The sequence below is a fragment of the Rousettus aegyptiacus genome, unplaced genomic scaffold (assembly GCF_014176215.1).
Source record: "Rousettus aegyptiacus isolate mRouAeg1 unplaced genomic scaffold, mRouAeg1.p scaffold_m13_p_2, whole genome shotgun sequence".
NCBI lineage: Eukaryota > Metazoa > Chordata > Mammalia > Chiroptera > Pteropodidae > Rousettus > Rousettus aegyptiacus.
The window spans coordinates 131,037,207-131,052,511 of NW_023416295.1; the positions used below are offsets into that span (position 1 = coordinate 131,037,207).

At 43.8% G+C, this 15,305-nt stretch overlaps 1 pseudogene; it reads left to right on the plus strand.

Moving 5' to 3' along the window:
- The first annotated feature begins 319 nt into the window (after positions 1-319).
- Positions 320-438, plus strand: LOC118614829 (annotated as a pseudogene).
- The last annotated feature ends 14,867 nt before the right edge of the window (positions 439-15,305 follow it).

The following is a 15,305-nucleotide window of genomic DNA, read 5'->3' on the forward strand; positions in this document are numbered from 1 at the left end:
GTCTGGCAGTCTGGGTTAGATCCCTGGCTCTACCACCTACTAGCTGAGTGACCTCAGGTAAAGCTGCTTAAACTCTCTTAGCTTCAGTTTGCTCACCTGAAAAATGGAGATGATAACAAGACCCACCTCTTCAGGGCATTGTGAGGATGAACTAAGATAACACCTAGCCTGGCCCCTGCCTGGCACAGAGTGGGTGCTCAGGAAATGACAGCTGTCGCTGCTGCTCTTAGTGTTATCATACCTCCCCCTCCCAGCTGCACTGAGGATCTCTGCCCTCTCCACCAGGTAGGTCCTGGCCTGCCATCTAAGATTATTCAAGGGCTATGGCCATGCTATCCTGAACAAGTCTGATCCCATCTGATCGCAGAAGCTAAGCAGGGTCGGGCCTGGTTAGTACTTGGGTGAGAGACCACCTAGGAAGACCAGGTGTTGTAGGCATAAAAAATAAAACAAAAATTAAAAGAAAAAAAATAATAAGATTATCCAAGGGTCGCCCAGGCCAGCTGACTTTGGGGAAGCAGAGGGAACTTTCCTGTCCTTGCTGATTAATGGGGCAGGTAGGATGAGAACCACGATAGCAGTGGAAATAGAATGCACCGAGAACAGCTGCATTCTTAGGCAAGAGGTCTGCATCTCAGCAGGTTAGGGGAAGAGTTGCTATAGGAGTTTCTTCGCCACTCACCATGTGCCAGACCTGATTGTGCTGCATTTCTGTGGAGCAGTGCCAAGAGCCAAGGACAGCACTCCTCACACTCTAGGCCCTGCCTTGATCTTCCCACCTGCCAGGGCCTGCTCTTTTCCAGGTTAGATTTTGTTCCATCACTCGCTCCCACAGTGGTTACTACTACAACTACTAATAATTCTTACTAATTATGCACCAACTACAGGCCAGCAGTGTGAAAATACGGTATCGTCTAAGAGCGTGGGCTTTGGAGTCAGGCCAAGTGCCTGGCATGATGCCTGGCATGCAGTAGGCATACGATGAATAATCATTACTATCTCAAATCTTCACAATAACCACTAGATGACAGTAAGCTTTGAAGCCAGACTGCCCTGGGTTCAAGTCTTTTCCCCTCCCCCGCTTTCTAGGCGTGTAGCCTTGACAAATTGCTCAAGCTTTATGCTTCAGTTACCTCCTCATCTCTAAAACGGGAATGATAATAATAGCTCCCACCTCACTGAGTTGATATGAGGATTACATATCATCATGTCATTAAAGTACTTAGCATAATGCTAAGCACTCCATAAATGTTAGTTATTACTAAACATTTCCCTATTTGAGAAACAGAAGAAAAGAGAACTGTGAAGTAATTTGACCAAGGTCACCAAGCTTGTAAGTGGTAGAGCCAGGATTCCTCCCCTGGGCTGTTTGACTGTAGAGTCAGAGTTCTTTCAACTTTCCCATTTTGCCTCTCATTCCCTAAGTTTAAGCCAGAGATATGATTAAGAAAATATTCTAACTACAATGGGAGTGATTTGTGAAACTTCAAATATATTTAAATTCGTGAGTTCGTGATTAAAAAAAAAATCATTGATTACTTCTAGAGATGCTAAAAAAGTAACTCATCATTTTTAAAATTGTAAAGGGGAAAGAATCAAGCACTGATCTGCTTTTCCTGTATAGTTTTTAAAAGTTAACTGAGGTTAACCAAATAGCCGAGAGAGGGAAGTTTCTCTTAGTAAAAACATTTCAACTTGTAAATGCAAAGGGAATAATAGAATTTTACTGTTTTGCAAGCCCTAATGAAATAATGGATCCAGGCGTTGATCATCCACAGCTGCTTAGGGTGTGTATCTCCTGATGAAAGAACATACCAGCTCCTAGCAGTAATCTCAAACATCAAGTTTCTAGATACAGAGGCACAACCAAGCTCCAGATTGTGGGAAACTCTATCGATATATGACCTGGTTTTCAACAAATAAGTTATAAGGAGGAGAAAGAAAAAAAAGGGTACCTATAATTAAAAAAAAAAAAACTCGAGAGACAAACATTAACCATTTGCAATGCATAGACTTTATTTGAACCCTGATTTAAACAAATATTTTAGAAATGAGACAATTGGAGAATTTGAACAATTGGATATTTAATGATATTAACAATTGTTAATTTTTTAGGTACACTAATGGTAGTGTGGCTATTTTTTAAAGGCTTTTCTCTTAGAGATACATACTAAAATATTTACAGATGAAATGATATAATGTCTGAGATTTGCTATGAAAAAACAGACAGGGCTACAGATCACACTCAGTGGGCCATGAGTTGATAGTCATTGAAGTGAAATAATGAGCATGTGGCAGTTCATTATATTATTCTCTCCTCTTTCGTAGATTTAAAGTTTTCCATAATAAAAACGAAAAGAAGAAACTGAGGGACAGAGGTCACACTAGCCCACCCCTACAGGCTTCTTAACATGCAGCACTAGCTATCTGTATCTCTGAACTCCTCTGGGATCCTTTCTGTATTCACAGGCCCTCCCTGATCCTGCTGTATCCCTGCCTTGCCTACTGCTGGGCGAAGAGGCTCACGGAGGGTGGGGACTGTGGGAACCTGCCTGGGGGACCCCACCTAGAGAGTTGAGGTGTGTAAGAATAGTGCTCCTCAGAGTTGCTGACCCATGAATTGGGCAGGGTGGGGCGCTGGCTTGATGTGGGGGCAGAGTGGTGCCAGGCAGGAGTAGCTGAACGTTTCCTCCCTCCCTGGGCTACACTAGTGGCCTTAACCATCCTGGCCTGAGTGTGGAGAGACCTGTTGAACTTTCACCTAGGTATGTGTGTGCGTGTGAGGAAAGACCAGGCTAGAGCTAGTAGGCTGACTGTAGGAACAAGAATATGCTCCTTTGAAGGGGGCAAAGGGGCAGGAGATTGGATATAATGACCTCGGGGTGTCCTCGCTGCCTGTTCCCAGTTGTCTTCTACCTACTGCTTCTAGCATATATGAGTTTGCCCCCTCCCTGCTCTCTGGAGATTACAATCTAAAGGATTTAAGGATTAAAACCTCCAAATATTCTGAGAGCTGTAGCCACCCAGGCAGACCTGACACCATCTCAGCACAGTCTCTGCTGTCTAGATTCTCTCCCTATCCTATCACTCACCTCATTTCTTAACTCAGTGCACATCTTTAAGCATTTACTCTATGGCAAGCACTGTGTTTGGCATTGAGATATAAAGATGAACAAAACAAGGTCATATTTATCTCTGGGAGTTTACAGTCTACTAGGGAAATAGACAGGAACAGAGAAATACTCGGGTGAAAGAGAAAATACCTGCTCCACACTCTCTTCTCAGGAGCCTCGTGGGGCTTAGCCGACCCTCAAGCATCCCTCCTTATCTCCAGCCTAGTCTGGATGCATCGCAATCCCTCTCCAACTGAGTTTCCCCACAACTTCACCTGTGTGTGTTCCCTCAGAAGAGTGGGGAACGGGGAATAGTTCAGTCTAGATTAGCATGGTTCAGTAGAAAGAAATATGTGAGACACCAACCACATGGTAAGTAATTTAAATTGTTTTAATAGTCACATAAAAAAGCAATAAGAACAAATAGATGTAATTTTAATATATTTAACATATTTAACCCAATACGCCCAAAATATTATCACTTCAACATGTAATCAAAATAAAAAATTTTTTAAAATAAGATATTTTACATTCACTTTTTATACTGCCTTGGAAATCCAGTGTGCATTTTACATTTATAACACATCTTGGACTACCCACATATCAAATGCTCAGCAGCCACATGTGGCTCATGGCAACCATACTGGATGACACGGATCTAGATTATCAGTCTTGGGATCTAGTCTCTTCTAGTTAGTCTTGGAGCTGGAAACTCAATTCCATTACCCAAAAAACAGGCTCTGACTCCTTGAGAGACTTTGCCAAGAAGAAGGGTGGCTGCAACTTCATGTTCCTGCCCAGATGCCAGCCCAGAGTGCCAGACAGGCAAATGGGCTGAGGCTGGGCCAAGGGTGTGGCCCATTAACCAATCAGAGAGTTGAGGGCCTGGGGGCCCAGGGAGCTCAATGGTCCAGCCTACCTATGGGCTCTGAGGACCCTAATGTGGGCATGTAAAGAGCCCAGAGACACCATGCTCTCACTCTGACATCTCCTTCTTGCGGCATGCCTTTCTACACCTTCTGCCAACTCTGTCTGCCAAAATTCTATCTTCAAAATGCTAGAGATACAAAATTAAGTGAAAAAAGAAAGCAGTATAATATAAAATAGAGACCAGAATAAAGCACATCTGTATTAACCATGGTTTTCTCTGAGTTTTAGAACTAAATAATTATTTTCTTCTTTCTAACTTTCTACATTTTCTTTTAAAAAATTAAATTATAAACATCTATTAATTACTTATATAATTGGAAAGAGTAATCTGTATTAATGTACATTTTTAAAAATCCTGCCTGGTCTTCAAAAACCAGTTAAAATGCCAACTCTCTTGAGGGCTTCCTGGGCCTCCGTCTGCATCACTTTCCCCTGTTATGATTCTCACTATAGCCTGGCCCGTACTGAATTTAACCATGGACCAGTGTCTCGAGGGTAGGATACACATCTTGGCATCACCTTAAGTCCTGCTACAGTGCCTGCCTCCTAGTAGGGTCATGCTGTTCCTTTTTCTTAGTTCCCCACTCCCTGACTTCCAACCCTCAATATCTAAAATCACAAAGTCCTCAAGCAGAGGACACATCTTGAGAGGTCACACTATTCAGTCTTTGTCATATTCCTTCCTTCACCTCCTCTTCCTGCCTCTGGGTAGGTTATATGCTTCATTCACCTGAATCTGACCTGGCTAGGTTACAGGTATGTCAGAAATCAAAGTTCCCCGGTGTCAATAAATTGGATAACCTAGAATAAATGGATAAATTTTTAGAAACATTCAACCTACCAATTATAGGAAATCTGACTCATGAAGATAGAAAATCTGAATAGACATACTATAACTAAAAAGGAGATTGAATCAGTAATCAAAAGCCTCTCAACAGAGAAAAGCCAGGATCAGATGGCTTCACTGGTGAATTTTACCAAACATTTCAATAATAATTAATGCCAATCCTTCTCAAACTCTCCCAAAAATTGAAGAGGAGGGAGCATTTACAAATTCATTTTATGAGGCCAGTGTTATCCTGATACCAAAGCTAGACAAAGACACTATAAGAAAAGAAAGCTATAGGGCAATATCTCTCATGAACATAGACACAAAAATCCTCAATAAAATACTAGCAAACTAAATTCAACAGCACATTAAAAGGGTTATACACTGCTCATTTCAGCAGCACAAATGTTAGGAGATTAGCATGGCCCCTGCACAACGATGCTGCACAAATATGTGTAGTGTTCCATATTTCTGAAACTAATGTAAAGTTAAAATTTAAAAAAGAAATTACACACGACTATAAATTTTGCATATATTAAATCTGTATATGATTTGTTATTTTAAAATTATTTTAATAAATTTTTATCATTTTGATAAAAGGGAAAAAAGGATTATACACCATGATCGAGTGGAATTTATCCCTGGGATGCAAGGATGGTTCAACATATAAAAATCAATTAATGTGATATATCACATTAACAGAACGAAGGACAAAAATCACATGATCATCTCAACAGGTGCAAACAGAGCAACTGACAAAGTTCTATTCCATTTTATAATAAAAACTCTCAGAAAAGTAAGAATAGAAGGAAATTATCTCAACATAGTCAAGGCCACATATGAAAAAACCCACTACTAATAGCATACTCAATATACTCAATGGTAAAAAACTGAAAGTTTTTCCTCTAAGATCTAGAATGTGGCAAGGATGCCTATTCTTGCCATTGTATTCATCATAGTACTAGATGTTCTAGTCAGAGCAATTGGGGAAGAAAAAGAAATAAAAATCATCCAAAATGGAAAGGAAGAAGTAAAATTGTCTGCTCAGGGATGACATAATCTTACATGTAGAAAATCCCAAAGACTCAAAAAAAAAAAAAAAACCTGTTAGAATTAATAAATGAATTCAGTAATATTACAGGATATCAAATTAACAAAAAATTCAGTTGCTTTTTATATACTAACAATAAACTTTCTGAAAAGGAAATTAAGAAAACAGTTGCATTTACAATAACATAAAAAAAATACTTAAGAATAAACTTAATAAGAATAAACTTAATTAAGTAAGCAAAAAGACATACCCTAAAACTATATAACATTGATTTAAAAAATTAAATGAGACACAAATAACTGAAAAGACATCTCATGTTGATGGATTGGAAGGCTTAATATTGTTAAAATGTCTACATTACCCAAAATAATCTACAGATTCAATGCAATCCCAACTGAAATCTCAAAGGCACTTCTTACAGTCATAGAAAAAACAATTCTAAAATTTATATGGAACCACAGAAGACTCCACATAGCCAAAACAATCTTGAGAAAGAAGAACAAACCTGGAGCATCATACTTTCTGATTTCTAAATATATTACAAAACTATAGTATTAAAACAGTATGGTGCTGGTATGAAAACAGACATATAGTCCAATGGAAAACAGTAGAGAACCCCCCAAAAAATCCACACATATTACTGTCAACCGATCTTCAAAAGCAGTATGATGAATACACAATGGTAGAAAGACAGTCTCTTCAACAGAGGGTGCTGAGAAAACTGGATATCCACCTACAAAAGAGTGAAATTGGACCATTATCTTACATGATACACACAAAAGTCACCTCAAAATCAACTAAAGACTTAAATGTAAGACCTGAAACTATAGAACTCCTAGAAATAAAAATGGGGAAAAAGCTTCATGACTTTGACCTTAGCGATGATTTCTTGGATATAACACTAAAAGTACAGGCAACAAAGTTGAAAATAAGCAAGTGGGACCACATCAAACTAAAAAGCTGCCACACAGCAAAGAAACAATTAATAGAGTAAAAAGGCAACCTATGGAATGGAAGAAAATATTTTCAAGCAATATATCTGATAAGGGGTTAATATCCAAAATATATAAGGTACTTCTACAACTCAAAAGCAAATAATTACAATAACCTGATTTAAAAATAAACAAATGGCTTGAATAGACATTTCTCTGAAGAAGACATACAAATGGCCAACAGGTATGTGAAAACAGGCTCACTGTCACCAATCACCAGGGAAATGCAAATCAAAACCACAATGAGATACCATAGCACACCTGTTAGGATGGCTGTTACCAAAAACAAACAAACAAGCAAACAAACAAACAAACAAAACCAGTAATAAATGTTAGCATAGATGTGGAAAAAAGAGAACCCTTGTACACTATTGGTAGGAATGTAAAATGGTGCAGCCACTATGGGAAACAGCATGGCAGTTCCTCAAAAAATTAAAACTAGAACTACTGTATTATTCAGCAGTTTTACTTCTGAATATTTATCCAAAAGAACTGAAATCAGAATCTCAAAGAGATATTTAGACTTCCATGTTCGTTGAAGCATTATTCACAAGAACCAAAATGTGAAAACAAACCTAAACGTCCATCAACGGATGAATGGATAAAGAAAATGTGAATTTATAGATATAATGAAATATTTTTCGGTCTTAAAAAAGAAGGAAATTCTGCCATATACGGTAACATTGTTGAACCTTAAGAACATTACGTTAAGGGAAATAAGCCAACATAGGAAGAGGAATGCTATAAGATTCTACCCTTATGAGGTATCTAAAACAGTCAAACTCAGAGAAGGAGAGTGGCAAATGGTGGTTGCCAAAAGCTGGGAGAAAGGGGAAATGAAGAGTTGTTATTTAATGGGCATAAAGTTTCAGTTATGAAAGATGAATAAGTTCTAGAGATCTACTGTACAACAGGTTGCGCCCATAGTTAACAATACTGTGTTGTGCATTTAAAGTTAAGAGGGTGGATTTCATGTTAAATGTTCTTACCACAATAAAAATTAAAAAAAAAACAATTTCAAAATTCCCCAGAGGCACCTACCCAGGTAAACTCGCCTTCAGTTCTAAATCTAGCTTTATCTCCTGCTGTAGGGGTACAGTGTGTTTCCCTTGTTTTGTTGTTGTTGTTGTTTGTTTGTTTTCCTGGGCTCTCTGTAGCCCATCTGGGACCCTTAGAGCCCTTGGCACAGTCTGGTTGAGTGTGAGTATGTACAGTAGAGGATTCCATGCATGGCTGCTAGGCCTTGCTTGGCCACGGCCTCGTTCGGGAAATGAGACCCTAGGCCAGCTCATGCTCCGGCGTCTCATCAGAAACGTTTGCAGATCTGTTTCATGCTTGTGACTGTCAGCAATTCCAAAATAAGGTCTTTTTTTTTTTTTTCCAAATGAGGCTGATCAAACACTTGCAACAGGCCCAAAGTGTCCCCCAGACCTCACTGTCACCAAGCACTGCAGAAAACAGGCTTCAGCCACAGAGACACCACTGAAATATTTACAAGGCTCCTGGCTTGTGAAATGGAGCTTTCCACTCAGAACAAAAGAAAGAGACGTGGCATGTGTGAAGTATCTACAACACATCACACTACTGAGTTTTACTTTCATCACTGAAGCCTCACAGCTCAGTGAAGGAGCTGCTATTAACCTCAGTTAGAAAACTGAGTATTCAAGGCAGGGCTGCGTGGTGGTTGAAAGCCGGGCTCTGGGTTCTGGCTGCAGACTATCAGCTGTGGGAGACTTTGGGCAAGTCACTTAACCTCTCCAAGTCTCAGTTTCCTCATCTGTAAAATGGAGATGATAAGAAGGCCTTCCTGTCAGGACTAAATGAAACAACCTATGTAGCACACTTAGCTCAGTACCTAGCATAGAAGTGCTCAATAAATGTTAGCTATTATTATTACTACCCCAGTCACATCACCCCACTCTCCGCTGTTCCCAGGTCCCTTTCCCCACCACTCCCTCCTTGGCCAAGAACAATCCTTCCATGTTATTCCTCTCAGGATGATTTGCCCCCCCGCCAAGGACCTCCTGGAGTCTGGATACCTACCCAAGGGAATAAATTTCTAATGGTGAAATCTTGAGCCTGGTGTCTTGGCCAAGGATAGAGGGCTGGAAAAGGGGTCCCTCAAATCCCATCTTTTGGGCAGTTTTCTCTTGAACTTTTGACTACAGCTGCCTTGCCCAGACCAGCCTCCAACCTGAGCTAGGCCATCTTGGGGTTAAGCACAAAGTTGGCGCCTCATATTTTCTTTTCCCCCTACCTTTATTTGTGTACCATGCTGGTCCCCTGAGGGGTCTACTTTCCTATCTCTGTCACACATTATCTATAGAATCCTCCTCTTTCCTTCCAGATGCAGTTCAAACGCCACCTTACCCCAATTCTTTCTGATCTCCCAACCAAATACAACCACTCCTTTTTCTGAACCTTCTAAAAGCACAGTGTTGATAAACGTCAATCATGTATGGCTTTGTCTGAAGAGTATTGGGGATACAGAGCTTTCTCTGCTACATCTGACATTCTATAATTTTATAGTTCTTTGTAACATGCAATACAAATTCGTGCTGGTTATAAGCTTCTGAGCAATGATGAAGATGGTACCCATTTAACACACAGTAGGTGAATTAAACTATGAGTTCCTTGAGGGTGTGGATGGGGTATTCTGCATCCTTGTCTCCCTAGCACCTAGCACAGTGCTGGTAGTATAGTAAGTTCTCGATAAATTGTTCTGAATGAGTGCTCACAAGAGCTCTCATTTGTCAGGCCTACCATGCCAGGCACTTTGCTGAACATTGTCCATATGTGCGCTCGAGTCCTCACAATTACCCCTGAGACAGGTACTAACATTCCCCACTAAAAAGCAAGCCCCACAGGGCAGAGATTTGTGTCTTCTGTGTTCACTGCTGTATATACAACAATGTTGGAGATGTAGTAGGTCCTCACTAAATATTGGTTTAATGAATGAATTAATGAATATCCATTTTACAGATGAGGAAACTAAGCTTGGAGAGATTTGATGACTTGCCTAAGGTCAACCCTTTGCACCCAAATGGACCTACTTTCCAAAACCTCTATTCTTCACCACTGAACTCTACCAAGTGGAAGAGATTGGGTGGGGGCTGGAAGGATCAAGATACATAGTCCTACCTTTAAGAAGCTTTCTATCTGGGCGAGAAGCAGAAAGGCACATACACGTAACACAGCACGTGATTGTAACAGAACCCGTGACTGTCCCAGGAATCAAGGAAGGTGGGCACCAACACCAAGACCCAAGGGAAGGAAATGACTTTCTCAAGGGCCCACACGTGCAGAGGGCAGCAGAGCAGGTGGGGCTGGAAATCAGCTCTCCTGAACTTTGCCCCCGCTTCCCAGCTCCCAGCAAGAGCCCAGGAGTAGTGGAGGAAAGAGGAGGATGGGCAAGAGAGGGATAGGAATGTGGCTCCGCACCTTAAGCAATCTTGCAGCTGAGAAGAAGGGTAATATTCAAGGTGTTGATGCTTGCCAGATGCTTTGCGTCCCTGTGCTCTGGAGACCTTATCTGGGCAGGCAGTGCATCAGGAGTGAGGGGGTTGAGGAGGCAGGAATGGAAACTCCAGCTCAGAGGGACTACACAACAGGCTATGGCTGGCCAGCACAGGATGTTGGGTTTTTTGCTGTAGGGCTGCTGGTAGGGAGGGGGAGATGGGAAGGAAGGGGTTATCTGGATAGCAGTGAGAGAGGTAGGGGGCCAGGGACCTGCAGGGCAATAGTGGTCTTTGAAATTTGTAAGGGACAGCAGCCATAGCTGAGGCCCAGGCACACTCAAGACAGTACATTGGGATGCCTGAGCTCACCTGGGCCACCATCTCTTGCAGAAACCTTCTTACTGTGAGTGACCTGGGCTCTAGCATCTCCTTCTGCACTCCTCTGCTATCACTGGCCTCAAATTTACCCTTCAGGGGGCAGGGGCTGGTGCAGGCTGAGTATGCAGGTCTGTGTGAGGGAAAGGGGTATGGGTAAGGATCTGGGGAGAGGTCCCTGGGTAGCTCTGATTTTTCCCATCTAGGAAGCCCGAGAACCTCCCAGCTCCACCTCCACACCCAGTCTAAGTGTTGTCACTGACACACTCTTGGGCTGACAGTCCCTGAGCTGAAGGTCACATTTACTTTTCTCATCTTGGCTTGGCCCCTGACACGTCATATAATTTGGGGTAAGTCACTTTTTGCTTTTATGGCTGTGAAACGAAAAACACCACCTCTGGCCACACCTTCAGCCCCCTCCCCTCCCTAGCATTCAGCTCAAACAGAGCTGGCTGGCAACCAGAGCGGAACATGGAGTGGGATGGGCCGCCATGGTGTAGGCCTGGAAAGAGGGGAGAGGAAATGGCTTGGGTCTACAACCTCCCCATGTGGTCTTTGAATCTCTCCATTCTCACAGCAGCCTGCCAGAGGTTTTGAAGGGAAGTTCTGGAGGAAGAAAATAACTTCCTTCTGTCTCTCCCATTCCCAGGTGCTGCCTCTCCTTGTTCTTCTCTCATTGGCCTCACTCTCCAAGGATGTCCTCTCTTACTCAAGGTTCAGCCACTGTTCATATAGAATGACCATGGAGTGGCAAACCCCCAAATCCAGCCCAGTCCCTGGCAGCCACAATGCCTAACTCCACGATGCCAGGGTTGAGCTGCAGGGTGGGAAGGGGCAAGGCGATCTCCTAAAATGCAGTGCATGGTGCCCCAGGGCTGCGTAAGACCCTGGCGGGACCTCTCTTGGATACCAGGAGCCTCTAGTTGATTGCCTACAGGACATCTCCACCAAGATGCACAGGCACTGCAAACTCAACCTGACCCTGATTAAAAACAAATCAGCTCCTTCTTCTCTTTTAATAACAGCTTCATTCTCCCAGGGACTTAGCCTCCAAACCTCTACCCCTTCGGACTCCCCTTTTCCCTTTGTCCCACTTCCCAAGTCCTGTCGATTCTGCCCCAAGCTGTCTGCCTCTCTCCATATTTTTCTGCCCCTGGATCATTTGTCTTATTTTTAAACTATCGGACACATATGGAACACTTGTTATATACTTGGCTCCATTCTAAGGGCTTTACCAATACAAGCTCACAGCCTTCATTTTTCATTTTACCGATGAGGAAAGCGAGGCACAGAGAAGTGAAGCACCTGAGGGCCAGGATTTGAGCCCAGGCAGCCTGCTCTAGAGTCTGGGCTGTGAGCCTCTGTCACAAGAACTATCACGAAATCTCTGCGCTCGTCCATGCGTCTTCAATCCCTCCCACACGTTTCTCCCAGGCTGGTCCTTCTTCCCTTCTTGCTTAAGAAAACACTTTAATGACAAAAATTATTACAGTAGTTTGGTCTTTCCCAAGCATGACTTTGAACATGTTATTCCCTGCTCAAAAAAACCTTGAAATTCCCCGCTGCCCCATCTAGTACAAACAGAATAAAGCCCATTCCCTCTTCCCCGCTAGGAATTTAAGGGCGTGAAGCCAATAAGCTCCGCTGGGGAACCCCTCGCCTCCTCTCAGGCACTTCTCCCTCTAGCTGCCCTGCCTTCCCTGCTCCCACCCAGCGTGGCACACGGCGAGCTCTGAATGAACCTTTCCTCCTCGAAGAAAGGCTGCACATCTCATTCCTCTTTGAACCACTAAAGTGTCTACCATAGTGTGTCGCAAAAAGCAGGACGCACATGATGAATGAATAACAGTGAAACTGAGTTGCTTATGAGGGGGTAAATAAATTATTTCACTAAGCATTTGTAGAACCATTACAGCTAATACGGACAGCTAACACTAGGTGCTATCTCTACATATATTATCATTTAATATGCTCTGCAATCTTACAAAATTGGTATTATCACTATTCCTCATTAGGAAACTGAGGCTCTGAGAGGGGAACTAACTTGTCCAGTGTTTAAATAGAGAGACTGAGATAAGAACCAAAGCTGCCTGATTCTGAAGTCTGTGCTCTTGACCACCACACCTTACTGCCCCCAGTGGCCAGAAGAGTGTTAGACAAACCTTCCAATGTCCAAAGACCACACAATTGGGACATATCAGTGACGTCAAGGTAACAGAGTCTAACATCCGAGAAACATCATAGCATTGACATGTCAAAATGTCTGAGGAATATAAGGATCTTGTATAATGTACTTCAGTCATCCAAACATGTATCAAGTGCCTATTACATTGGTGCCAGGTGCTATTTTAACCCATAGGTATAAAGCAATGACGACCTCACCCTTCTCCCCTACCAAAAAAACCCCACCTCCTCTCATGTAGCTGATATTCTAATGGTGATGAGAGAGAAAGAGAAAGAGAAAGGGGGGGGGGGGCGGGGATGGGCGCAACTAAACCAAAAATATATGTCAAGGATAAAAACTGCCATAGGAAAAAAAATAAGGTGGATTAGGAAAAAGGTGCTGTCCTATAAGTTGCTGAGGGTATGATGGTGGCCTTGCTCCTTGTATAGGATCAGGAAGCCCTCTCCAACAGTGTCTGAGCAGAGGCATGAAGCAGAGGCCTTGCAGCAATCTGTAGATATTCCGGGCAGAGGACACAGTAAGTGCAAAAGACCTGAGCTAAGAGCATGTTTGGTTCAGTCAAGGAACAGCCAAGAGACCTGTGCAGCTGAGGCAAATGAATGGGGAGAGGAGCAGGTGAGATACACAAACACATGAAAATACTGAGGCTTACATAGAGTCAGGCTCTGTGTAACACCACATGTCTGGGTAGTAGTAATAGCTGGGATATATGGAGTGTGTTTCACGTGCCTGGTACTCAGTGCTGCTGACCCAAAACCTGCTACAGACAGGCTCCCTTAGAGTCTAATGGGGAGACAAAGAAATCTCACGGTGCTATGTGACAGGTGCAGAAGAGAAGCATCTAATCCTGATTAGGAGTCAAAGAGGCTTCTTGGAGGAGGTGGCACTTGAGCTGTCAAACAGAAGAAAAACATTCTAAAACACAGATATGGAGAGGGAGGGTCAGGCCAGAACCTGGAATGGCCAAGCAAAGCTCAAGCAGCAGTACTCGGGGGGCAGGGGAGAGGGCGCGTGGACTGGAGAGTACGGGAGCAGCTTGTGGGAAGAGGTACCTCTCTGTCCCCTCTCTCCTTCTCCCAACCAAGAGAGGGGGGACAGAGAGGAATTCAGGTTGGTAAGGGCTGAGAAAGACTCTGGAGAGGGAGGCCCAGGCTTAGGTGTGTGTGTAGGGAGCAGGGCCAAAGGGCAAGTAGAGGCAGAATAAAGCCTTCAATACTTTCCCTGCCTACCTAGGGCCCTTTCTTCCGCATCATTAGGTGGGTCTAACTGGTTGTTGACAGGGAAGCAGATGGTAAGGGGCCACCCCCACCTGCACGAGGACTTGGTTTCTCATCCCACCCTGTAAGATTCAGATCCTTTTTTTAGGCAGCTCCCTGAGTCCTCACCGTAAGGCAGCCCAGGACACTCTGGTAGGAGGTTCCTCAGGTAATAACAGCTTGCATACTTGGAGTGCCTCATGGTCTTCAAGGGGCATCCACTGCCATAGCCTGTGTGCCTTACAGTCAATCTGGGATGGAGAGAGCTCTGTTGTCATCCTCCTTTTCACAGGAGATGCTGCAGCTCAGAGAAGTTAAGGCCTTACCAAAGTCCATGGGCCAGTGGGTGACTAAACTGGGACTCGAGTCCAGCTCTTGAGATTGCAAGCCCCACAGTAACACTGCAGCAACTGTGGGAAAATGGGCCTGGTGATGGCTGAGTCCTAAGGAAAAGCCTGGGAAAAGACATTGGGGAGCCTCTGGGGTGAGGGGGTGGGGGGAGATGGAGTCGGGGTGATGGAAGCTGAGAGTGGAGGTGGAAAGGGAGCAAAAAGAGGTGTGGGAAAAGACAAAAACCCTGGCAAGGGTTATAAAAACCTGGAAAGGGTTATAACCTGGCAGGGTTATAAAAATCAGAAGCTGCATCTTCCTACACCCCCTTTCTATGACAAGGCAGTGAGGGGCCTCTTGCTCCCATTTCACAGGCGAGAAAATGGAGGCAAGGAGACGTGCCCACCTGGCTTGCCCAAAGGCCCATAGGAATTTAAGGCCCAGGGGACCTGTTAGAAGCCGGGTAGGGTAGACAAGACATTGTCAGTGTGTGATGAAATAATGAGAGGGGAAGGAGAGATGGAGACCAAAATCAGAGCCCTGTCCAAAGAGGGAGTGGAAAGGAGGCAGAGGCACAAATGAAGTCTGTCAGAGGCAGAGATGGTGGAGAGATGAGGCCCCGACACTCAGCTCCAGTTACAGGCAGGGAGCATCAGCTGGCGGGAGTATCAGGGAGTCCCCGCGCCTCCCGCCTGCGCGGACCCAACCACTTGGGCTGCTCTGCAGCGCGCCCTCCTTGTCCCGGGGGTGAGGGTGCGAAGGAAGAGGAGGCGGGAGGAGGGGGAT